The sequence below is a fragment of the Ursus americanus genome, chromosome 34, assembly GCF_024610735.1.
Source record: "Ursus americanus isolate L20-20 chromosome 34, mUrsAme1.1.p, whole genome shotgun sequence".
Classification (NCBI taxonomy): domain Eukaryota; kingdom Metazoa; phylum Chordata; class Mammalia; order Carnivora; family Ursidae; genus Ursus; species Ursus americanus.
In genome coordinates, this window is record NC_142160.1 from 5,934,627 (window position 1) to 5,958,607 (window position 23,981).

The following is a 23,981-nucleotide window of genomic DNA, read 5'->3' on the forward strand; positions in this document are numbered from 1 at the left end:
TAAGCAAGTTCTGTCAATCACAAGAAGCACTTGCAATTCTTTTTACCCCTTTGATTGATGAATGTAATTTTTAAATAGCCCCTTTTATTCACTTGAATCTTTCTATTTGAATGGATATTCTTCAAAGCTTGTTAACTACTACTGCTTCTTAGAACAGTATATAAAATACATGCAAATATATATTTTTTAAAACATTATGATTCTTTCACATAAGAAGCAAGGGATCTAAGATGAATACGTAGTCAATTTTTAAACTTTGGAAAAGAACAGAAGGAGAACAGCTACACATTTAAGGGATACTAAGGCCATCATTTTACCTGAGGCCAGTCACAAAAGGAACATATGTAACAGGCAACAATCTTAACCTCCTCCTGAGAAACCAGACATGAATTGCACACAAACAGAAAGGTGAAAAAATATAAATTATTCTACAAATGCATTCCCTTCCCTATTTTTAGTCTTAGGAGGAGCTTTTGAGCTACTTCTTAGCATATATATACATATACATACATACATATATATACATATATATATGATATATATACTTCATATATATACATGTACAAAAATAAAACACACAGAAAAAAATGTGAATAAAGATGGGGGAAAGTGCTTCAAATACATTTTAAAAGTTGGCAGGGGTCACCTTTAAGAGCTCCTTTGAAAACCATCATATGCCAAGCCTATATCACCAATAAGTTTTTTAAATATTTTTTTTAATTTTAAGAAGTAATGAGTTTGCCTATAGAAAATAAAATTGTACAGGAAATTTAATTCTACTAGTGAAGAACTTAACACTATCATTTGCTATTGACATTCAAAAAAAATCTAAGTTATTGAAATCAGTATGAATTTAAGTTCATAATGATTTCGAAAAAACACCACGCCAGAAGACCATTATTTCAGATATTCCTCTGAAATAACTCTTTAAAGATTATAATACATCAAACAAAAAATAAAATTAAGCACTTATGGATAAACAAGCAAAGAATGAGGAATGCATAAACACAGAAATTCTCTAGACACTGAAGCATTTTCTATTTTGAATGAATTTCCACTTCCTCAACTTCCCATCATTAATTTGACTGACACTATAATTCACTATTTTCTTCTCTGGGTCATTCCCTCCCTAGTCCTAAAATCCTCTCCTAATAAATCTTGTCATGTCACACCCTTATGAAACCCATATACTGGAACTTCAGGGGATCCAAGTCTCAAATGGACTATCCTGTGGATTGCTATTATGAAATGACAAACTTCTCTTCATACACAAGAGATAAACCATATTGTTAGTTTTCAACAATTTAAGGCCAAAAATAGATTAATAGGAGCAGACTCACAAATTAATACCTATTTATTAACTATAAAAAAAAACCCCACATCACAATAAAGCCAAAAAAGTATAAATAAAAACAGAAAACCAAGGTTAAATCCAAGTGTAAAATAAAAGTAAAGAAAGAAATTCAATAATTAGATTGAATAATAGGCACGAAGATCTGCTTATATTCCTAAACTGTTGACTTACTCATTTTATTTTCAAACATTTGAATTCCTTCCATATGCTAAACACTGTATAGAACCTGAAAATAAAGAAATTAATAGAAACATTCCCTAACCTAGAAATCACAGTAGTTTCACAGGAGCCACCACTGGAACAAAACAAAGGCTGGAAATGGACCCAACTATATACACAATTCAAAAAACATTAGCATTTCCCACAGAAAAGAAAAGATGGATTATTCAACAGATAGTGTTGGAACAAACATCCGAAGGGAAAAAGTCGGATCCCATCTTATACCTTGCACCAATATAAATTCCAGGTGGATCAAGAAAGCATGGGAAACTTTCAAAATATAATTTCAGAGTAGAGAAGAGGGATCTAAGTATAACCTATAAATAAATAAATAAATAAATAAATAAATAAATAAATAAATAAATGTGATGACGAACAAAAACAGCATAAAAACCTAAAATGTGTGCATGACCAAAAAACTCACAGAACAGAGTCAAAAAAATAAGAAGACAACCTGAGAGAATATTTTACAATTTATTTCACAACACAGAGCTATTATCCTTAGTCTAGGAAGAGCTCCCACAAATCAAAGTAATAGGTCAACAATCCAAAAGAAAATGGGCCGGGGGGTGCCTGGGTAACTTAGTCAGTTAGGCCTTTGACTCTTGGTTTCAGCTCAGGTTATGATCTCAGAGTCCTGGGATTGAATCCCCAGGCAGGCTCCACGCTCAGCTGAGAGTCTGCCTGAGATTCTCTCCCTCTGTCCCTGCCCTCACTCACATGCATGTGCTTGCACAAGGGCTCTCTCTCCTTCTAGAATAAATAAATCTTAAAAAAAAAAAAAAAAAAAAAAGAAGAAGAAGAAAAGAAAATGGGCCAGGATATGAGTGAACAATTCTCAGAAAAGGAAAATTTAAAGCGAACTAAAATTACAAGATTCCATTTTTTACATCTCAAATTAACAAAGATCAAACCATCTGAAAACAGGTGTAGAAAAGTACAAACTGGCATTTCTATGAAGATCAATTCAACAATACTTATTGAAATTAGTAACATATACCACATCTGAATTGGCAATTCCTCTTCTATTTAATCTATAGTTATGGTTGCATACATGCAAATTAACATAGATACAAAGATATTTAATAATTTTTGAATTCTAAAACACTTTTCTAAAACACATATGAATTCTATTTAAATGTGTGACCTGTTCAAAAAGTTGATAAATTTGGGCCGCCAGGGTGGCTCAGTCAGTTGAGCACCCAACTCTTGGTTTTGGCTCAGGTCATGGTCTCAGGGTTATGAGATTGAGCCCCGCATGGGCTCTGTGCTCAGCATGGAGTCTGCTTGAGATTTTCTCTCTCCCTGTCCCTTTGTCCCACCCCTCTCTCAAATACTCTCTCTAAATAAATAAAATATTTTTTTAAAAAGTTGATAAATTTTTTGAGTGAATAAAAAGAAGAGAAAATACAGACAACTCTTTCAAAGAGTTTTAAAGAGAATGGACAATGGGGCAGTAGCTTGAAGAGACTGTGGAGTCAAGTAGTGGTATAAAATGGGAATTGGCAAACTTTAGCTCACAGGGCAAATTCGCCAGTTGCCTGTTTTTGTAAATCAACCTTTACAAGTCCATTCATTTATGTACTGTCTACGGTTGCTTGTGCACCACAAAGGTATTGTTGAGTAGTTGCTACAAGACAATCTTGCCCACAAAGCCTAAAATATTTACTATCTGGTCCTAATAGAAAAACTTTGTCAACACCTGTTTGGTTTTTTTAAAGGCTTAAAATGTATTTTAATAAGTTGATTCTACACTACTTCATTTCTCAGGAAAACTCCAAAGATATCAGGGACAAATCGAATACAGTACACCAATAAAAAAGAGCACAGCAGAACTACCTAAGACTAGGTAGACAGGCAAGGCTAAAAGCTACTGTCTGACTCTTCAGCACACAGCAACCCTGTTTCCAAGACCGTACGAGGCCTATCAAGAAAAGCTGTGAACAGCAACATCATAGACACAAAAGGGCTGTTCCTGTGCCAACCCATTTCAAATCAGTGATTCTCAGTCTGGTCCCCAAACCAACATTACCGTCATCATCTGGGAACTTGTTAGAAATGCAAATTATTGGGTCCCATTCTAGACCTCCTAAAACAGAAACTCTGGAGGTGGTGCCCAGCAATCTGTGCTTCAATCGGCTCTCTAGGTAATTATGATAAGAACCCCCAGGTTAGGGGACAGTTCTGGTACAGCCAAGGGACAAGTAAGGACCCATCTGAGGTTTGAGTTCACATAATTAAAGGGGCTTGAGGAGACTTAAAGCAAAAAGGCCTCAACAGGGCTGTCAGTGAGGGTTTAAAGGCAAGTAAGGAAAATGCTATTGGAAAGCTGAATAAAAGGAGACCCTTGTTATACAATAGTGAAAAGTTTGGCAAAACTATCACCTACAGTAACATGGAAAATATAATGTATAGCTAATGAGTTAAGGAGATTCCAGGTGGAATGCTGAAGAAGCAGGTGGCTTCTTCTAGCTGCCTTTCTGAGAGAGTAGAGAGATGAACTAAAGAATGAGCCGTTCACTTTTTTAATGCAATTTCAAGTAAATGTAAAGGGCTCAGAATATCCTTCTCAGCCAGCAAAGTGTTGTTAAAGTAAGAAAGAGCTTCAGGGCAAAGACTAAATCTAGAGTGACTGTAAGATCCACTGTTAAAACCTCAGAAAGATCTAAGTTAGTACTTTACTGATCCTTCCAGGCAAAAAAATTCTCTAAGGATCTTAAGGGTCCTGTTCCACAGCAGCCTCACAGGGAGCCTAAGGTAAGAAAAGGCTCCTCTGAGAGATTTGTAGGTATGGCTTTTGTCAAATGGAGTAGATTATGAACTGATACACAGGAAGTCCACAAACTAAGCTATATCAGCTTAGAATGAAAGGGACAGTAACCACCTAAAATGAGGCTTTTGGACCCTGAATAACTATAGGCAGGAAGCAAGTTCAGATGGTTACTGGGCTACAAAGACGGATTAGTTCTTTTTGGAAAAAAAGAATGATTCAGAAGGTGAAATCAACGACCAAAGAAGTAGCCATGGCCCACCAGGAACAACTGATAGGCAGAAGGACTCAGACCTAGTCAAGGAACTGCCAACACATGCCCTGCTGGGTTTCAGAACTGTTGGACAATTTAGAAACTGTCCCTGTTTTTGAACAGGAATTCTACTGCAATTAACATGTGCCTTTCCAATCTTGTACGTTAATCACATGGGGGCATATTCCTTGTCTCTTCTCAGGTCTTCAGTTAAAGAGTAATCATTCTCAAGAAACCATACCCAAGGAACCTCAACAGCATCTGGACTTGACTTAGATGATGAGAATACTAACATTCTGAGCTGATATCATTATGGGATGTAAATTAGAGGTCTCTGAGGAGGGGGTTAGTGTATTTTGCATGTGAGACGCATGTGAAGTGTACCCAAAAAAGGCAAACTATGGCAGTAGTATTGTCCAGAGATGTCCATAACAATATCTCCCACCCCACATGTTTTCTTTCACATGTGACCAGTTACAGGTGGAGTCTAATCCCCACCTCACCCATGTTCACTAAAACACTCACTTTTAAATCCCAACTCACCATGTAAGAAAGCCAACTACAATGAGGCTCCCATAAGTCCAGGCCCCATGTACACTCCAGTTAACAGATCCACCTGAGATCTCAGTCAACAGCCTGCAACAACTATCAATGACGTAAGTGAAGGCACCTCCAAATGATTCTAGTCCCCCACCTTCAAGTTACCCCTAGCCAACAATTCTGAAATTCAGAATTCTGTAGCATAAAAACAAGGCATTCCTGGTGTACCCTATCTGAATTATTGACCCATAATATCTGTGAGCCTAATAAAATAGTTGTTTTATATCACTAAGTTTTGCAGCAGCAAACAGCAATAGCAACCGGGATACATGGAAATGAGCCAGAAGAGGGAAAAATTGAGAATGCAGGAAAAAGAAAGAAATACAATAGCAAAGTCTTTGAAGGCAAAAGGAGATGGGCTTCTCTACACAAGGAGATGGAGAAGACTTAGATGAGACACTGACCAATTCATTCATTTTAAAGGAGAAAAGGGCAAGGGTGTCTGCATGGCTCAGTTGGCTCAGTGGCTCAGAGGCATCTGCCTTCGGCTCAGGTCATGATCTCAGGGTCCTGGGATCCAGCCCAGCGTTGGGCTCCCTACTCAGCAGGGAGTCCACTTCTCCCTCTCCCTCCACTCTTCCCCCTTCTCCTGTTCTCTAAGTAAATAAAATCTTTAATAAATAAATGAGAAAAGGGCAGAGTATAGGCACAGATACAGGATGAGGAGGGGTGTTACTGATGGTGGGCTCTTATTTGGAAATGTGGAGGTAAACACCAGAAGACACTCAGGAAATCTAAAGTGGTTTACTGAAAAACAGGAATCAGAGATGGGGGAGGAGCAAGAGGCTATTTTTTGCTATAAACCATAGTTAGCCATTACTTAAGTTTATTCACATTTTACCATGTAACTCCATGTTTCTTAAGTAAACAAAGATTTTTAAAAAAGATTTATTCTATTCCCTCATTTCCCAAATCGGGGGGGAAAGGCTCAATGATCATGAGAGTTGCTCCAGCTCATTTTGAGAGCAGTTTCTGATCCCCCCGATTTCCAAAACAGTGCACTTCTTCAAATCACACTGACTTTCAAATAACAAAATATTACCTAGTGGCCTTTTATTTCATAATCAGAATTTATTAAAGTCATTTGGTAAGCAATAATGAATACCCTAATCCCAAGGACTGATAGCAAAAAAGCAGGCCAAAGTATGTCCTTGGGAAATCAAAATAAGCATTCCGGCAAAACAAAGAGATAGCCCAGGGACTATTTCAACCTAATCCACCTCTGACAGCTATACTGCACAGGCTTTAAAAACAGATACTGCTTCCTTCTGCCCTTCCCAGCTCTGCTCATCTGAACACTTCTAACCATGCCACCTTCACTTCTATAAGTTATCTACCAAGGATTTCTCTTTCCTTTTACAGATTAATACCTTATCATTTTATTCAGATTTTACCAGTAAGAACACACCCAGAGACCACTTGTCGAACCTGCTAGACCACTGAAAGTCTAGTAAGAACCACTGAATGTCTGTCTACTCATTCAAGTAATGTAAGTGTAAGGCTAATTCCCACAAGGAATAGCAGTACCCACCCATATAGTGTGATATGAAAGGACACAGATAAATGACAATCACTGTCAAAAATACATTCCTGTCTTTATTGTGCCTAAAATTCTCATCTTTAGTCCCAGTGATGAGCGCTTTGGATAGAAGTCTCCATTATTCACCCAACTGTCCAATCCAAAGGTCATCTATTTTACTTGAGAGAACAAAATATTAACAGTGGCTATTTCTGCATGGGAAAACTATAGCAATTTTCTTCTTTCTTCTAGTTTTCTAGACTTCATGTTAGGAACATTTTTTTTTTAAGATTTTTTATTTATTTATGTGACAGAGAGACAGCCAGCGAGAGAGGGAACACAGCAGGGGGAGTGGGAGAGGAAGAAGCAGGCTCATAGCGGAGGAGCCAGATGTGGGGCTCGATCCCACAATGCCGGGATCACGCCCTGAGCCGAAGGCAGACGCTTAACAACTGAGCCACCCAGGCGTCCCTCAATCCAAATTTTTAAAGCTTCTGTTACCTATGGAGCAATGTACATTCTTCTCATCCTAGCACTTAAAGGCATCCATAATCTAATTCCAATCTATATTATCAAACTGATTTCTTACTACCCTGCCATACAAACCTTCATTTCAAATTGTTTTATGTACAGCTCTGAAAATGCTGTGCGTATTTTGCTTCTGTTTACCACCTGTACAAGATCCTTCCACTTATGCAAAATCAAATTGTGCCTAGTTTTGATTTTACCTCATCTCTGGAGCCTTCCTTGCTCACTTCAACTCTAAGTGGTCTCAAATATCTGTAACTTTTATTATTTAACTTAGCTTCCCAATTACATTTTAAGTTCTCAATGAAAGGAACCTACTTTATATTTTTCTGCATTTCTTTGGACATAGCAAAGTACCTACCACATTGTAGATATTAATAAATATTTGTTCAATGACTAACTAAAGTTCCTTTTTAATCCACAGCATTTACTGAATGCTCCTTATGTGTTCAGCACTCTATGTAGATGTTCCTCAAAGCATATACAATCAACTAGAAAAGATAAGGTTAACACTAGGGAAATAATTATCAAACAACCAAAGCAGGATATATAAATAAACTATGTGAAGATCCTCTATGACTTAAAAGAACAATAGAAATATAGAAAGGAAAAAAGCAGTATTTAGTGAGAAACAGTTTCAGAAATGAGGTAGAATTTTAACTGGGAGTCATAGCAACAGTAGTAATTATAATAGTGATGATAGGGGCTCCTGGGTGGCTCAGTCAGTTAAGCGTCTGCCTTCAGCTCAGGTCATGGTCCAGGGTCCTGGAATCGAGTCCCACATCAGGCTCCCTGCTCAGTGGGGAGTCTGCTTCTCCCTCTGCCCTTCACCCCGCTTGTGCTCTCTAGCTCTCTCAAACAAATAAATAAAATCTCTAAAAATTTTTTTTAAATAGTGATAATAAATAATTACAATAATAAAAGCTAAAACTTAAGGTGTGTTTAATGTGCCAGGCACTGGTCTTGAAGACTTTTCATGTATTAATTCACTTCATTCTCACTACAACCCTATGGAAAAAGTACTACAGTCATACTCATTTTTTCATATGAGACTGAGGCTCTACTTCATTATGGAATAGTGAGTGGTACAGATATAGAACTGGGCTTGGTAGAAGAAGGATGGAAAACATAAATGGAAATTAAAAGCTGAAATAAGCATAACTATTATTAGAAAATGTTGGAAAGCGGCTTAAAAGACTACAGCAGAGAGTGCTCTTTGAGGGTCCTTAGACTAAAGACTGAATAAATAGGGCAGGGAATAATGACAGAGAATCCTGAAAGCCAAGAAGAGGAAGTTAAATTTAACAGGTAGAGTGTGCAAAGCCACTGAAGATTTGGGGACAAAGGAATGCCACAATAAGGAGTATTAGTGACATTTCTACTGTGGATTAACAGAAGAAAGAGATGCTGGATCCTGAGAGGCTGATGTGACTTTCAATATTCTAGGTGGAGGAAACAAGTCCTGGTGGTAAAGTGAGGTAAGCAGAGCTATGAGGGACAAAAGAAATATGGACAGGAAATGTTGAATGGGTTAATACAAGAGGTGAATGAAAAGAGGTAGTTTAAAGATGATACCTAACATTATTTTTTTAAGATTTTATTTATTTATTTGACAGAGAGAGAGCATGCACACAAGCAGGGGGAGCGGCAAGGAGAGAGAGAAACAGACTCCCCGCTGAACAGGGAGCCCGACGTGGGGCTCAGTCCCAGGACCCTGGGATCATGACCTGAGTTGAAGGCAGATTTAGCCAACTGAGCCACCCAGGCATCCCAGATGATACCTAATTTAAAACCTATATGACCAGGAGAGAAGGAAATTCCAAAGGGGTATAAAAATAAAAATGATGATTTTTCATTTGGGACATGGTGAGTTTAAGGAGACATTCAAAAATACTAGAAAAGCAGGACCAGAAAAACCAGGAAGTGACTAGAATAACAAGTAAGCAACAGAATTTGTTTCAGAATGAAAGAACTGGGCAGATGCTATAAAGATATCAAATAGGAGAGGAAACATACTAAACCATGAACAGCTGGTACTAGCTTTGTGTCAGTAATTTTACCAGTAATTGTACCAATACTTTTGGTGGGGACAAGAATCAGTTAGTGACCAACATTTAAAAAATGCAGTTTTTTCATTTAAAAAATTTTTTGTGTGTATTAGAAAGGTCAACCAAAAGCTAAGGCAAAAGCTCCTCAACTTTCTCCATTCAGGGAGTTCTTAGTTTTAGTACTATTTTCACAGCACTCCTAGGCCAAAAGAAATGCTTCGGTAGGTGAATTCAAATCATTTAATATCCTTACAACCTAGTGCTTGTCCAGCCTTGTACAACTTCTTGGAATCAAACTGGACAACATCACACTCTCATTTCCTGTATCACATTGATTCTCATGTAGTAGTTGCTTTTTATCAGCACAACCTCTAAAAAAAAACAGCTTTGCAAAGACAGGACATTGTGGAAAGGAATGTGTCAATTAAATGTTGAAACTGTGAACTACCTCAAACTAAGAGTTCAAGCCTGAGTTCACTGCTGCTCTGAGGCACCTCAGCACACAGTTTGGGAAACTGGGAGCAAAGGCAAGGGGCCTAAAAAGAGGGGGGGGAAATGTAAGAGGGGAGGAGCAGAAGAAGTTCTTAGCACAGTTAACCACAAGAGGGCAGCACAATAGTTGGTAGAGACAGCACAATGGTGGGGGGAGGGGTGTCAAGGAGAGATAAGAGAGGAACCTCTCCATAAAAAGGCTCTAAGACCTCATAGACCAGTTCAAGACCTGTAAGAGCTTTTTCTCCTTCTCCTAAAGAGGAAGAAACACTGGTCCCTGGCAGACCCCCTTATGCAGAGTAATTTTGCGCTTTTCTACATCTCCTTTGCCTGCCTGACCCATGATAATAGCCAAGACTTCAACAGTACCAAACACTGTACTACTTCCCATGCATAATCTTACCGAATCCTGAATCCTCACCAACCTTTTAAGAAAAGTGAGACTATTAAGTGGCAGGAACACCAGGATTCAAACCCAGATCTGACTCCAGAGCCAATCCGCTTCCCTATTCTGCCTCAAAAGTATCCCACCTTTCAGCAACAGCCAGGTGAAGTAGAGAAAAGATATTATGTTCCCTTCCCATACCTGAGATACCCATCTCTGTCACTAGGAAAACCCAATATATGAAACACACTATTGCGTTTGTTTAATTTTAACATGCTATGAACTCCAAACACAGGACATTCAGTTCGAGCAAAAACAAGCTTCACATTCTTATGTAGTCAGCAAGTACTGTAGCTTTCCTCTACAGGTAAGTACGTATACTATTAAGGCAAGTCTTGGTCACATCCAGTTTGCGGATATGTTACACTCTAACAGATACTTGCACATGCAGCTAGTGATTTTCACACTCGTGATAAAAGGTCTGAAGGGGGTGGGGAAAGAAAGGTCAAAAGTTGATTATTCATCTTCAAATCTGCTGGGTGTTGCATAGAATAATTGCAGGAGCCCAACGACTCACTTGTACAAACCTATTAAGAAACCAAAAGCAATTGTCATCTCTCTTACTCCCACTTCTAGTTTCCTTCTCCACATTTCTCCTCCTCTCTGACATATTCAGCCGCTTCTGTCCTTTCATTCAGAGAAAAGGAGTTTCTCCTGACTGATTAACCACCACCGGAAAGCAAACTGGGTAAATTCAACCGACACAGCAAACTCAAGCAGATAAAACCACCCAGGAAGCATTCAATGCGGTAGCAGAAACCCCAGCAAGAACAGCTAACGTGTTCTCCCAGTAGGTATCTCTTATTACTTGAAAACGTTCCTCCTTGAAAGATTAACAATCTCTGGCTGCTCGAGGAGAGAGGGTAACTGGCAACGCTTCTTCCGCAAAGCCTAGTTACTTGTATGATCAGAGGAGAAAGAAGCGGTGAATGTCTCTTAAAGGATCCGCGAGAGCAACAGTAAACACCCCCGAATCGCCCTCCCGGACCAACATTCTAAGTTCAGCACTGCCATTTTCAGAGGAGTAAACCGCAAGGAGCCCTGCCTGTCTACACACGCTCCCAGCCTTCCTATGCACGCACGCCCGGCTCGCCACACTCGCCTTCCCCGCCGCGACACAGCACAACACCCAGGATCGCAAACCCACCTTCGCGGGAAGCGGAGGAAGGGCCTTTTTCTTCAGAAGCCCAACAGTTCACATCTTGTTCCCTCGTCTGCTTCTGAAACCTAAAAAAAAAGAAGAAGAAGCAGCGGTTATTACCGCAGAAATCCAGGGGAAATAGATGCTCTTCCCTAGCCTGTTCCGATGTCTAGAACATTTTAAAGAGGTATAAAGGGAGAGGGAAGGCGGATACGAGGCATACAGGGATGCAAACAGCAACACCAAAACACGCCGTTGCCGGCTTCCCCTCTAAGAGGTTTTCTCGCCGAGAAGTTTACTGCCACTAGCAGGGGCAGAGCGGGGATCAGGAGGTGGGAGGGAGGTGGACCGACAACTGCTGCCCCCCACCCAGAGGCCACGCAGCAATCGCACGCACCAGCTGCACCGATCCGGCGGCGAGGACGCGCCCCCAGGCCCGCAGGGGCTGCTCCGACCCGGAGCCCGCGGCGGGCCGAGATCTGCGGGGCCCCGGCGTGGGCAGGGGTCCGGGCGTCCGCCAGGCTGGGCCCTCTCGGGCCCTCCCGCGCGGGGTCGGCTCCCACTCACATCCCTGGGCGGCGAGCCCCGGGCCTGTCCCCGCGCGGCCGCAGCAGCTCTCCGCCCCGACGCGCGCCGCGAGTCCGGGCCCAGGGGCCGAGCGGCCGAGGCGGCAGCACCAACTCCCGAGCGCCGGGCGCCGGCCCAGCCTGTCAGCGCTCAGGGAAGCCGTTGGCCGCGGCCGCCGCTGCCCCCTTCGGCTCCTCTTCCTCTCTCCTTCCTCCAGCCCACACCACTCCCACTTCGGGCAGCCGGGAAGCCCGTCGTCACAGGCGTCGTCTCCACCCTCTCCCGGGCCACACCGTCTTCTCAGCGCCTCCGGCGATACTGGCGCGGACGCCCTATTTGCGTCGGAGTCTGCCTCCACTCAGGCGGCCAGTTCACTGCCGACTGAGGCGGACCCCGGGCGGGGCGGGGGTGGGGGCGGGACCCGGCCGCGCGCCCCCGGACTGCGCGTGCGCGCGTGCGCCGAGCCGCCGCACCGCCCTTCTCCGGGCGCGCGGGCGCGGCGGAGCTGGCCGCGACTGGCGGAGACCGGCCACGCACGACCCAAGCTTCTCAGGAAGTCGTCGGGAGCGCGCGGAGATTCCCGGGGCGTCCCCCGGGAGTGAACGCGCGGGGAAATTGAGCCGGAGCTGTCTACCTCGGCCCCAGAGCCAGCAGGAGCCCGGCGCCGGCGCTGGGCCCGGCCCTCCCCAGATGGGGGTGTGTGTGGGCGCCGCCCGCCCGTTAGGCGGCTGGGAATGAGTCAGCCCGGCCGGGAAGGCGCCCCCTGCACGCCGCCTGGCACCACAACGCTATCCTCCCGTGCACCGATGTTCGTTCCCCTTCTGCTTTCGCTTCCACGTTCCGCGTGCATCAGACCCGCCCTTCCCCAGTCCAGGCCTCCAGGCCGAGGGGAAGTGGCGCCGACGGTTGGGGCAACGTTCACAGGCGCCGTTCTGTGCAGGTGCAATCCCGAACGCCTGGCTCCAATCCATCACCTCTGCGAGAAAAGGGTGAGGGTGGGACAAGGCGCCCAGCTGCCTGCGGATTGGCGACAAGACCCAGCAAATGAAGAGAAACAAAGCCCACCGTCCCCCAGGAGCTCCATTCATTCGTTCAACAAATATTCGCATAGCATCTACCCGGTGCTGGGCTGCAAGGGCCCCAAGGATGCTGCTATGTAATCGCAACCCGCATTCTATTTGCTCTACTACAGCATGTATTCTTTTTTTTTTTTTTCTATTTTTTTAAATGATTTTTTATTATGTTAGTCACCATACAGTACATCCCCGGTTTCCGATGTAAAGTTCGATGTATTCTGATAAAGTGACAAGCATACTTCAAGTGAATCATATGCCAGTGTATAATTGCAACTAAGAAAAATAATACAAAGGAAAGGAATAGAAAGTGAGGAGGCAGTGTGCTATTTTAGTGAGGGTGGCCAAGACAGACCTCCCAGAGTAAGTGACATTTGAGCAGAGATGTGAAGGATGAAAATGAGCCAGTCCTGTGACTGCATGGGAAGAGAGTTTCAGGCAGAGGGACTAGCAAAGGCAAAGACCCTGAAAAAGAAATGTGCTCGACAAGTTCAAGGACCAGGAAAGAGGTCACTGTGGCTGGAGGACAGTGAAGGAGAGGATTAGGGTGAGGACAGTGAAGGAGAGGGCAGTGGAAAGGGATGAGTCCAAAGGAGTAGCCTGGGACCCAACGATGTACGGTCTTTTTCACTTAATAGCCCTCTTTCTATCTGAAAGACTTGATGCAATTTATAGCCCCTGTTTCTCCATTCACAGACAATGCTGAGATTCAGGTCTAACTTGAATTTAATGACTTCTTTAAATCAACTCACCAAAGCAACTCCTGCATTTCTTCTTACATAAGACCCATTGCAAAAGGTCTTTGAGCAAATGATAGCAGGCTATGAAATGACTTGAATTCACACTGACTCCTTTAAAGTAAATAATGAATTAGGGCTCTTGTTTTCTCATAAGAGGGAGGGATTTACAGGAGAATTGCATTCCTATGGCTACCGTTTTACAAGCAAAATACGCTGGAGAGTCCTTATTTTTAATATCTAAAAAGGAATCAGAAATAGTTGTGAGTCAATGGCAAATCTAAAATCTGCTTAGAATATAAAGGCTGAAATCACAAGAGCAACCACCATGTGAGTTCCCTTTTCCTGCAAATGAAAACTGTTACTGGAGTAGAAACCAGAACACAGTCCCATGCAAAGAAGATAAAATGGCAGAGTTGTCCTTCATGTCACAGCTAAGATTAAAATCATCTATCTGAACCGTGGAAATGGAAACATTCTCTTTTGTGAGAAAAAAAATGCCTGTTTTTTGAACTCTGAAACAGTACAGATGCATTCACTGCAGTGAGTGATGTTTCTATATTTTACAGTACATGTTTAATCAACCAGACATGGTACCATTACTGGCCACTGCCTGTTTACAGGGGGAAGCTACGGTAAAAAGTAAATATTCAGGGCTTCTTGTGATGGAAGGTGTGGTGTCTAAATGGGGTGTCTCTCGGTAGGATGGGGACCCCGAAATGTGGGGGGAAGATCAGGTGGGAGCTGGTGGCACAAGAGGTGAAGGAGTTCACCTAAGGTGGAACAAAGGAGATGGAAGTTTACTGAATACACCAAAAGGGAGCTGTGGGGAGGACAGCAAAGGAGGGGCTATCTACAAGGAGGTAGTGGGTGGGTGTTTTTTAAAGGGGGAAGATGAAGAGGTATGGCAGCGTATAGAAGTCTCCCTTTTTTGGTTAACTGTGCCTACGTGTAAATATCCTATTGGTCAGTTAGGGGCTCTGGGTATTTTGGGTGGGTCCCCTGATGGACCTTTTCTACATTCTGCTCAATCCTGTTTGCCAGAAAGCAGCCTCTACAAAGGGACTTTTTTATATAAAAGTTATTTGGATATGGAAGGCAGGTGGACTGGAAAGAAAATACATTATTCTTGGGTTTATAGAATTGAGAAATCTATCTACCTCCCCAGAGAGATAAAGTGACTTGCTTAGTGTCATTCAGAGAGTGGAAGCCTCTCTTCTCACTAAGATAGTATCATTTTTAAGTCAATACTGCCCTGGAACATTAAGCTCTTTTCACCCTGCAGAGAATTTTTTAGCTCTTTAAGTGATCTCTGGTAGTGGCATAGCTAGAAAGTTGCTCCCAGGGCAAACATTTCAGGAAGATACCCCTATTTTGATACCCCTCTTTTTGATAAGGATAAAACAGAATCCCAAGAGAACAATTTTTTTTTTCTTTTAGAGAGAGACTATGGGGCAGTGGGGCAGAGGGAGTGGAAGAGAGAGACTCTTAAGCTGACTCCATGTCCAGCATGGAGCCCGACTTGGTGTTGGATCCCATGACACCGAGATCATGACCTGAGTCAAAATCAAGAGCCGGAGGCTTAACCAACTGAGCCACCCAGGAGCACCCCAAGAGAACAAATTTGACCAAGTCTTTCATGACATTCTTTCACACAATATGGAGAAATAAGAAGTGGGTTGGAGGATTACATATTTAGATTCAAAACTGATTGCATGGCCATATCTAAAAGTAAAAATTAGCAGCTAATTGTCACCTATGGGGCAACGTGTATGGCACACCAGTAAGATCTCGTCCTTCCACTACAGCAGAACGTGGCAGCAGTGGACCTTACTACCACTCTGCAACAAGACTGTGACAATGTTGTCAGATGGGGCTTTGGCTGCTGTGTCTTTTGAAAGTTCTTAGGTGGTTTTGATGCAAAGCCAAGGCTGAAAATACATGGCCAAGGGTTTAAGAACTTAAGCTTGAGAGTCTGGCAGACCCAGGTTTGAATCCCAGCCTTCACCAAGGAAGTCATTTAGATTTTCTAAGTTTCCATTTCTTCATCACTATAATGGGGATAATAATATCTTCCCTGAGTCATTTTGAAGATTAGATGAAAAAGTATTTTTTTAAAAGATTTTATTTATTTATTTGACAGAGAGAGAGACAGCCAGAGAGAGAGGGAACACAAGCAGGGGGAGTGGGAGAGGAAGAAGCAGGCTCCCAGTGGAGGTGCCTGATGTGGGGCTCGATCCCATAACGCCAGGATGACGCCCTGAGCCGAAGGCAGACACTCAACGACTGAGCCACCCAGGCGCCCCGAGATGAAAAAGTATTTTTAAACTCTTAGCACAGCTATTAAATGTGTATTACAGTTGTGGTAAGGTCAATTAACAGATATCAGCAGGCGGAGAGGTATAAGAAATATGTTGGATTTTATTAGTAATCCTGAAGCATTTGTCACAATTTATCACATTCCACAGAACTGTGTGGGCTGGAATGATAAGGGCTGAGTTGTAACAGAGATAAATGCAAAAACTTGCATTTGGATAAAAAAAAACTATGCATTAAATGATGAAATAATAAAAACATTCTTAAGAGGGGCAAAAAAAATGTGAGAGAAAAAAAAAAAGATACAGAAAAGTCCTTGGAAAGGGAAATAGGTTCAAGCAAATGGTTGGAGATAGACTGGGAGTTACTTTGTTTCTTTCCAAGATAGGGGAGAGTACTTTTCTGAAGGCAAGGGAAGTAGCCATGGAGAGAGGCTGATTTATTCCAGGTCTGGTAATATAAATCAAAAAGCAAAGGCAGGAGTGTGAATCAGGCAGACAGACGAGCAAGCAATGTGTTTGTATTTTGGACCATCCAGATATTTTAGAATTATTCATTTCAAAGTTTGGTTAGATATGGGGGTGGGGTAGTCCAAAACCTCCTGTGCACTCCAGCATATCCCTGTCTCTGCATCAAATCTCTCGTCCTTCCTTATAGTCCCAAAGATAAAGGTGTTCCTGGCAAACAGATCCCTCCTTCCCTTGAGATAACCAGATACATTTAACTTTGGTGCATGAAAACCGAACGTTTTCCTCTCTATAAACCAGGAATTAATAACCTCCTTCAAGTGAGGGTAATTCTTTGGTGAAATATGCAAAATGTCTATTATAGTTATGCTCTACTTTACAAAAACAGTTTTACTTAAAACAGAGGTATAGTTACCAATTCACTAAAAATATTCTTCTTTCTAAAAGGAGTCATATCATGATTCACTCTTAAAAATAGAAATTCCCCTGGCAAAATGGCAAAAAAGACCATTTACAGGGCATTAATTCCGGAGTTCTTATTTAGATTATGGATTCTGCCCTCTTTCTCTAAGAATGGTCCCCTTCACCCAGAGTAGCCAACCTCTAGCCCCCGTGTTATTGTTCATGACCCTGGCCCCACACCCCTTGATTGCATCATGAGTTGTCACCTGACTCAAGCTGAGCCAATCAGGGTCTCCCTTACTTCTCTTCACTTGATGATTCTGATGCTCTAAAGTTAAACCTGCCATTGTGGTGTTGCCATCTTTATGTACATGGAGATACAAAGAGAACTGATCTGCCGTGGGGAAAAAAGAGTAACACAGACGTAAGAGAGCAGAGAGGAAAAAAGAGAGAAAGCACACCAAGAATGAGTCCTCATAGTGTTTCGGTTTCCTCCTCCTTATAAGGCCCAAAGAAACTTCCTGTATTTGGTATCTTGAAAATATTTCCTTATGACAAATTTCTCCTTTTTACTTAAGCTAGATCTACTAGTGTGAAGTACTTACAACGAAGTAACCTGAAGTAAGACAGATACCATAACACACTGATGAGAAGAAAAGAAAAAAAAGACTCTCAAATTACAACACAGAAGATGTACGTCTTTTAAAAATCCAATTTGCCCACAAATTTGCAAGTCTATCTTCAATGATGAAGCCAAGCATAACTATATGAGTATTAATCACAATCTGAGACATTACATGGAACCCATAGGTTAGCCAAAAATAAGCTATCTTTGAATATGGTGGCTATGCCCTGCAGAGAAATTTTCCTCACCCTCACCTCCTCCTCCAAATCATCACTCCCTTCAGGGTTGTTGGGTTTTCTTTTCTCACTCGCTTCACCCAACTTTCTCTGTAACTAAATTTTGTGAATCTTCTGGGCCATAGCTATAGTAATTGCATGGTCACTCCAGTGGTCATTCCACTTCAGCTACACTACTGACCCAAGGGAAATCTAATTTGATATTAAAGCATCATACTGGTGTATTTAAAAACTGTGTATTTCAATTTTACCTACGAAATACATAGCTGGACAAAAAATGCTGCATAAAAGAGTTCTTAACTTTAACTTGTACTCCTGCCTGACTACATTCCCCAAAAGTCTATAATGGGTCCTTAAGTATATTTGCTCAACAAACAGACCACTCCCCACGCCCTGTCTCTCCTCCATGCCTCTCCTTCTAAGGTTTGGAGGCTGCATCTCTTTATCTCTATGTGATGAGAGTAGCGCAAAGGGAAAGCCAGTGTTTTCCCCCCAGCATAGGCGGCTGGTGCCGAGGGGGCACCTTCTTTAGGGTGGTCTTACTTTATCCATACTTCTGTCCTCTCAGTTCTTTCCGAGACCTGAGACCCATCAGTGGCTCATGCCTGAATTTGTTTACTTGAAATATGTTTTCTTAAGAAGAGACAGCTATGTTATTCTGTGCCATTGTTGAGATTATTGTAGCTGAATGACTATGAAGTACTTTATTTGTTTTTAAGAAGGAGTTTAGTTTTATTTTTTCTGTGCATTTGCAAAAACACTTAGGACCAATATAGGAAAAAAAAAAAAAACCTGTGGAAAAATTACGCTTAAAAAAAAAAGCCTGAGAGGGATTAGTGGCTTAGCTGTAGGGAGCTACTACAATTCTGATCGGTCTAAGGAATTGAAAAGATACTGGGAAGATAGAACAGGAGGAAAGAGAATGAGAAATTACTGAGGAAAGAAGCCTGGAAGTGGGCCAGGAGGGGAACTAGAGGTCGGGGGGTGGGTGTGGGTGGAGGGAGAAGCCCCCACTGGTAGTCATCCAGTGGGGGTTGTGGAAGCCCAGTGTATCTATGAGGGGGCATCAGTGAGAAGTTCCACACATCCCATGTGAGCTACAGACCTGGGTGACCCATGGGAGATCCACACAGAGGCCATTGAGGGGGGGCATGCCCACTAAAGGAGGTCCTGGATTAGGCATTCCAGGTGGTGGTTGAGGTGATGGCTGCCCCCCCAGAGTCTGGAGGCCTGGCATGTCCTAAGCCATGAGGGCCATGGTAGGCCAGTTGCATCTCAGACGTCCCTGAATGGAGCATCCCATACAGTGGGAATGGGTGAGGATGTGAGTGTCTATGTCCAGGATGTCCAGACCCTGGGGTTCCTGAGGATGGTGGGGCATGTCCTCCAGCCCCAGGAGGCGTAGATGATGGGGGCATGACTGGGGGTATCCTAGGTGGAAGGGCTCCAGGAGGCAGCAGTGGTGGTGGGAGGGACCAAGGAGGAGGCATACCTGATGGCTGCCAGAAGTTGTTCGGCTGCTGAGTCATGGTGCTCACCCTTGGAGTCCTTCTGAAAGGCATAGGACACGGTGATAGGGCAGTTACAGAGATACTGCCCATTCATGGCCTCAACAGCTGCTTCCAAAGCACCAAACGAAGCAAAATTAAGAAAGCCTTAATCTTTGGAGTTGCCTGTGTCAGGGTGCCGCATAATCTTGGGGGTTTGTAAAATCACCCCAAAGGTGCTGGAAATATCATAAAGCAGCTTCTCATCAAGCTCTGGGTCCAGATTGCCAAGGACAATGTTGGCCCCCACATCCAAGTTCTTGTGAGCTGATGCCTTGTCCGCCTTCCCACAGAGTTTGATCAGGTCCATGATCTTCATGGCACAGTCAGCATCTTCGTCACTCAAGAATTCCACAAAGCCGTAGCCTGGGTGCTGACCTGTGACTCCATCCTTTGGCATGTGGGTATTGACTACTGGCCCTGCCTGGAAGATTAGCCCCCACAGCACCGGCTGGCTAACCTTCCCGTCCAGGCCCCCCACGCAGACAGTGGCATGCCAGTTCTGCTCAGAGATCTGCCTGGACACCATGGCAAAAGCGCTACCGCCGTCTCCACTATGAAGAACTTTAAAGCCCACCGAATCCAAGTCTTATGCAAAAGTCGTGTACTTTTAATAACTGTTACTAATGATTGGTCAGACTTCAGTTATGAATTATAAATTACGAATTACGAATTGTATCTGCCAAGAAGGTATGTTGAGGTCCTAAACACCAATACCTGTGAATGTGATTTTATACGGAAATAGGGTCTTTGCAGATGTAATCAAGTTCAGATGAGGTCATTGGGGGCTCTAATCCAATAGGACGGGAGTCTTTTTTTTTTAAGATTTTATTTATTTGAGAGAAGGAGCACACAAGGAGGGGAGGGGCAGAGGGAGAGGGACAAGCAGACTCCCCACTGAGCAGGGAGCCCGACACTGGGCTCGATCCCAGAACCCTGAGGTCACGACCTGAGCTGAAGTCAGATGCTTGACCAACTAAGCCACCCAGGTGCACCACGACCGATGTCCTTGTGGGAAGTGGAGCAGACAGACACGCGAAGCGAAAACAGCCACGTGAAAGAGAGTTGGATAGTGGAGTGACGCTTCTGAACCAAGGAATACCTCGGGCTGCCAGAAACCGAAATCTCTTCTGAAGGCTTCAGAGAGAGCATGGCATGGCCAATTCCTTCAGTTCAGATTTCTAGCCTCCGGAACTGTGAAAAAATAAATTTCTGTTGTTCTAAGCCACCCGGTTTGTGATAGTTACAGCAATACAGGAAATAACTGAGAAAAGCCTTGAGAATAACTTTCTCTTCTCTTATCCACACCTAATACTGTCTCCAAGTGAACACTGATATGACCAGTCATTTGGAGAAAAAAAAAAATTCTGTTTCTTTGCTTTCTCCTTTTGCATAATGGTGCTTTTGTTTACTTGTGCTTGTCTTTGTTTTTCCTTTCTTTTCTGTCACCGTCACCTTCATCCGTCGGAGAGCAAGCATGAAATGGTGTAATAGTCCAAAGGCAAACTCTTGGTCAGGCAGTCTAATACTATGAAGATTTTAGTTTCATGTGCTTTCCACTCAGACGCCAATTCAGCTCTTGTACTACTCACTACTCTTGTTCTGGGAATCAACAGCACTACAAGTAATAAAGTATTTAGCAAGAATCACGCATCTATTATCCTTATTATCCCGTTATCTATTATCCTTATTAAGAGACTAAGAACATTTGTTGAGCGAGCTACTTTTTTTCTTTTTTGATCTCACAAGTAAATGTTCCAAATAATATAGACTGTAAAGTGTACAAAGGAGAAGTTCCTCCTGGCCCTCCTCACTTGCCAGAGGTAATCACTGATGACTATCTGGTGTGTCACTTTCCGACTTCTTCCTAAGCATTTTCCTGCATATCTCCTATAGATGTAGTTTTGGGCTCTGTAAACAAAATGGATAATTCTACACTTTTTTCTGTGACCATTCCTTCACTTAACACATACTGGAGATCTTTCATTCAACATGTACTTCTGTCCCTCGTGCCTTTTTACTCTTATATGGTGTTCAATAAAACAGGTGACTCACAATTTATTAAATAATGCCCCCATTTATCAACATTTAGGTTTGTAATTTTTCACTATTACAAGTAGTACTAAATTTGCACATCATTATACATATATTTCATGGATACAGAGGTATTCCCTAGAATAGACACTGGGCTGTCCAGACCAAAGGAAATACATATTTAAAATTTGGGGGCTCTTGCCAAATTGACTTTCAAAAATCTCATAGTAACATATCAATGCCCATTTCTCTATAATCTCACTAACTCTGGATATTGTGAATTTTTAATTTTAGGTAACTTTTATTCCAAATCACATTAATTCCAATAGTTCAACAAATATCTATTAAATACCTGTTATGTGACAGGTGCTCCACAAATGTCACACATTCGCTGGTATGTCTACCCATCGTTGCCTCCACTTGTCTTTCACACACTTTAGAGGAGGCACAATAACATTAGATTATAAAATTCACCAACCATCTTGACCAAGCAAGTAATTATTGAATCACATTTAAATATAGTTCTGAAATTAGCTGCCTTATACCATTTTTCTTATGGGAGAAAATGATTTCTTTGGGCAAACACTGGTGACATACAAAGACACAGGATTTTTACTTCCCCGGGGGACCTTGATCAGTTATTTAACCTTTCCAAACTTCTATCTCCTAGTCTCCCCTATAAGAATATTAAGGGTGCTTACCTTTTAGGACTGATTTTAAGTTACAATGAGATAACACATTAAAAACACTCAACAGGGGGCCTGGGTGGCTCAGTCAGTAAAACATTTGCCTTTGGCTCAGGTCATGACCCCAGGGTCCTGGGATTGAGTCCCGCATCAGGCTCCTTGCTCAGCAGAGAGTCTGCTTCTCCCTCTCCCACTCCCCCTGCTTGTGTTCCCTCTCTCACTATCTCTCTCTGTCAAATAAATAAATAAAATCTTAAAAAAAAAGTACTCAATAAATTCCTGATAATAATAATAGATGACATCAGAGTACATACAACACACCAGTCATTCATCAAGGACTTTCACATATTAAATCATTTGAGATGGTTAAATTAAATCTATGAGATGCTTCATTTCATTACCTTCATTTCAAAAAGAAGAAACTGAGGCACAAAATAACTTTACTAGGGTCTTCCTGAAATCCTGAAAAGCCAGGACTGAACCCTAGAAGGCCTGGTTTCAGAGCCTATCACGCGCTACTATCTACTCAATAGGCAATCAAGCAATAAATACTATTTCCTTTATTCTTGTCATCTTATAGCAAAGTCTACTGCATACACATTCCTACTTAAAGAATGCTAAATATGGTGATGGAAGGTGACTCATTAAATTCTAAAGGAATCAGGTAACATTATTTACACATAATGTATAACTAAGGCTTCTACCCGGGGACAGATTCTTGTTTGCTGCAACAGGTCCAGACGCTCCTATGTTGTAGAGCAGTGGTTCTCAAAGTGTGGTCCCTGGATGAGAAGTGTCAGTACTACCTGGGCATTTGTCAGAAACGTAAATACTTGAGCCCAAACTCAAATCTCCTGTATAAAATTCTGGAGGTCAGGCTGAGCCACTTGTGTTTTAACAAGACTTTCAGATGATTCTGATGTATGTAAAAGTTTAAGAACTGCTGTTGTACGGAATCCATGTAATGGATAAAGTGAAAAGAAAAAAACAGCCAATGAGCTTAGACTGACTTTCAGAATAAACAGATGGTACAGAGAAGAGAGGGAGGGGAGAATGATGAAAGATATGTAAGGGCCAAATATAGAACCTGACTTGAGGGATGAACAAAAAGAAGAGATCTTCATTTCATGCCGGTGCAGTATGTGTAGGGAAACAAGAGATGGATGGAGAGAGATAGTTTTAAAATATTTTGCTTTATGTTATAAATTAGATGCACTTTTATGCCCTTAAGAAAACAACTCGATTTTCAAGATGGTGGCCAATTAGGAGGACCCTAGGCTCTTCTTGTCGCACAAATACAACTAGATAACTATCAAATCATCCTAAATACCCCAGAAATCGACCTGAAGACTGACAGAACAAACTCCACAACTAAAGGGAGAGAAGAGGCCACACTGAAGAAGGTAAGAAGTGCAGAGACATGTTTTAGAGAAGAATCAGATCACAATGCAGAGGGGAGGGAGCTATGGTCACAAAAAAGGGCAAGAGGGAGAGAGAGGGAGAAAGAGAGAGAGAAAGAGAGACAGGGAGAGAGAGAGGAGCATACACAGGAATGTACAAGGAGAACATTTCCCCAAAGCCATTGGCTTGGAAAATGCGAGAGCTGAATTTCATGAGTTCTTGCAACCAGTAGGGATTAAAGCCTGAGTTTTAAAGGTCAGTGAGCCTGAGTGGGATAAAGCCCTGAGGGTACTGCTCTGCTCCTGGGAAGAAGGCAGGCAGATAACCCAGGGCAGACAGCTTGGAAACAGCATCTAAAAAATGCCTGGGGCACAGTGTAAGGAAATTATTCGCTCTCAGTCAACCTTGCCTCAGTCCCAGCATGGTAGGCCCCTCCCTGAGAGGACCAACACAAACCCCTGCTCATATCATGTATTAAGACCAGAGAGCTCTAAAGGGCATCAGTTCTGGTGGAGATGGTG

At 42.4% G+C, this 23,981-nt stretch overlaps 1 protein-coding gene and 1 pseudogene across 5 annotated transcripts in view; both read right to left on the reverse strand.

Annotated features, from left to right (window-relative positions):
• Positions 1-23,981, reverse strand: part of JAK2 (Janus kinase 2) — a 193,101-nt gene that overhangs the window by 119,430 nt on the left and 49,690 nt on the right. For 2 of the 4 annotated variants that reach the window (XM_087858812.1, XM_045772374.2), the window contains one exon: positions 11,376-11,455. The gene's annotated coding sequence lies outside the window, so the exon portion shown is untranslated. Of the gene's footprint in view, positions 1-11,375; positions 11,456-11,766; positions 12,318-23,981 lie in introns of those variants that run through there. The other 2 variants (XM_045772375.2, XM_045772373.2) reach the window with 2 other exon arrangements.
• LOC123776419 (splicing factor 3B subunit 4 pseudogene) overlaps positions 18,595-23,981 on the reverse strand; it is a 55,080-nt pseudogene continuing 49,693 nt past the window's right edge. The window contains exons 2-3 of the transcript XR_015722931.1: positions 21,726-21,807; positions 18,595-20,533 (exon numbers count right to left, since the gene is read on the reverse strand). The product of XR_015722931.1 is annotated as a splicing factor 3B subunit 4 pseudogene (transcript). The remainder of the gene's footprint in view (positions 20,534-21,725; positions 21,808-23,981) is intronic.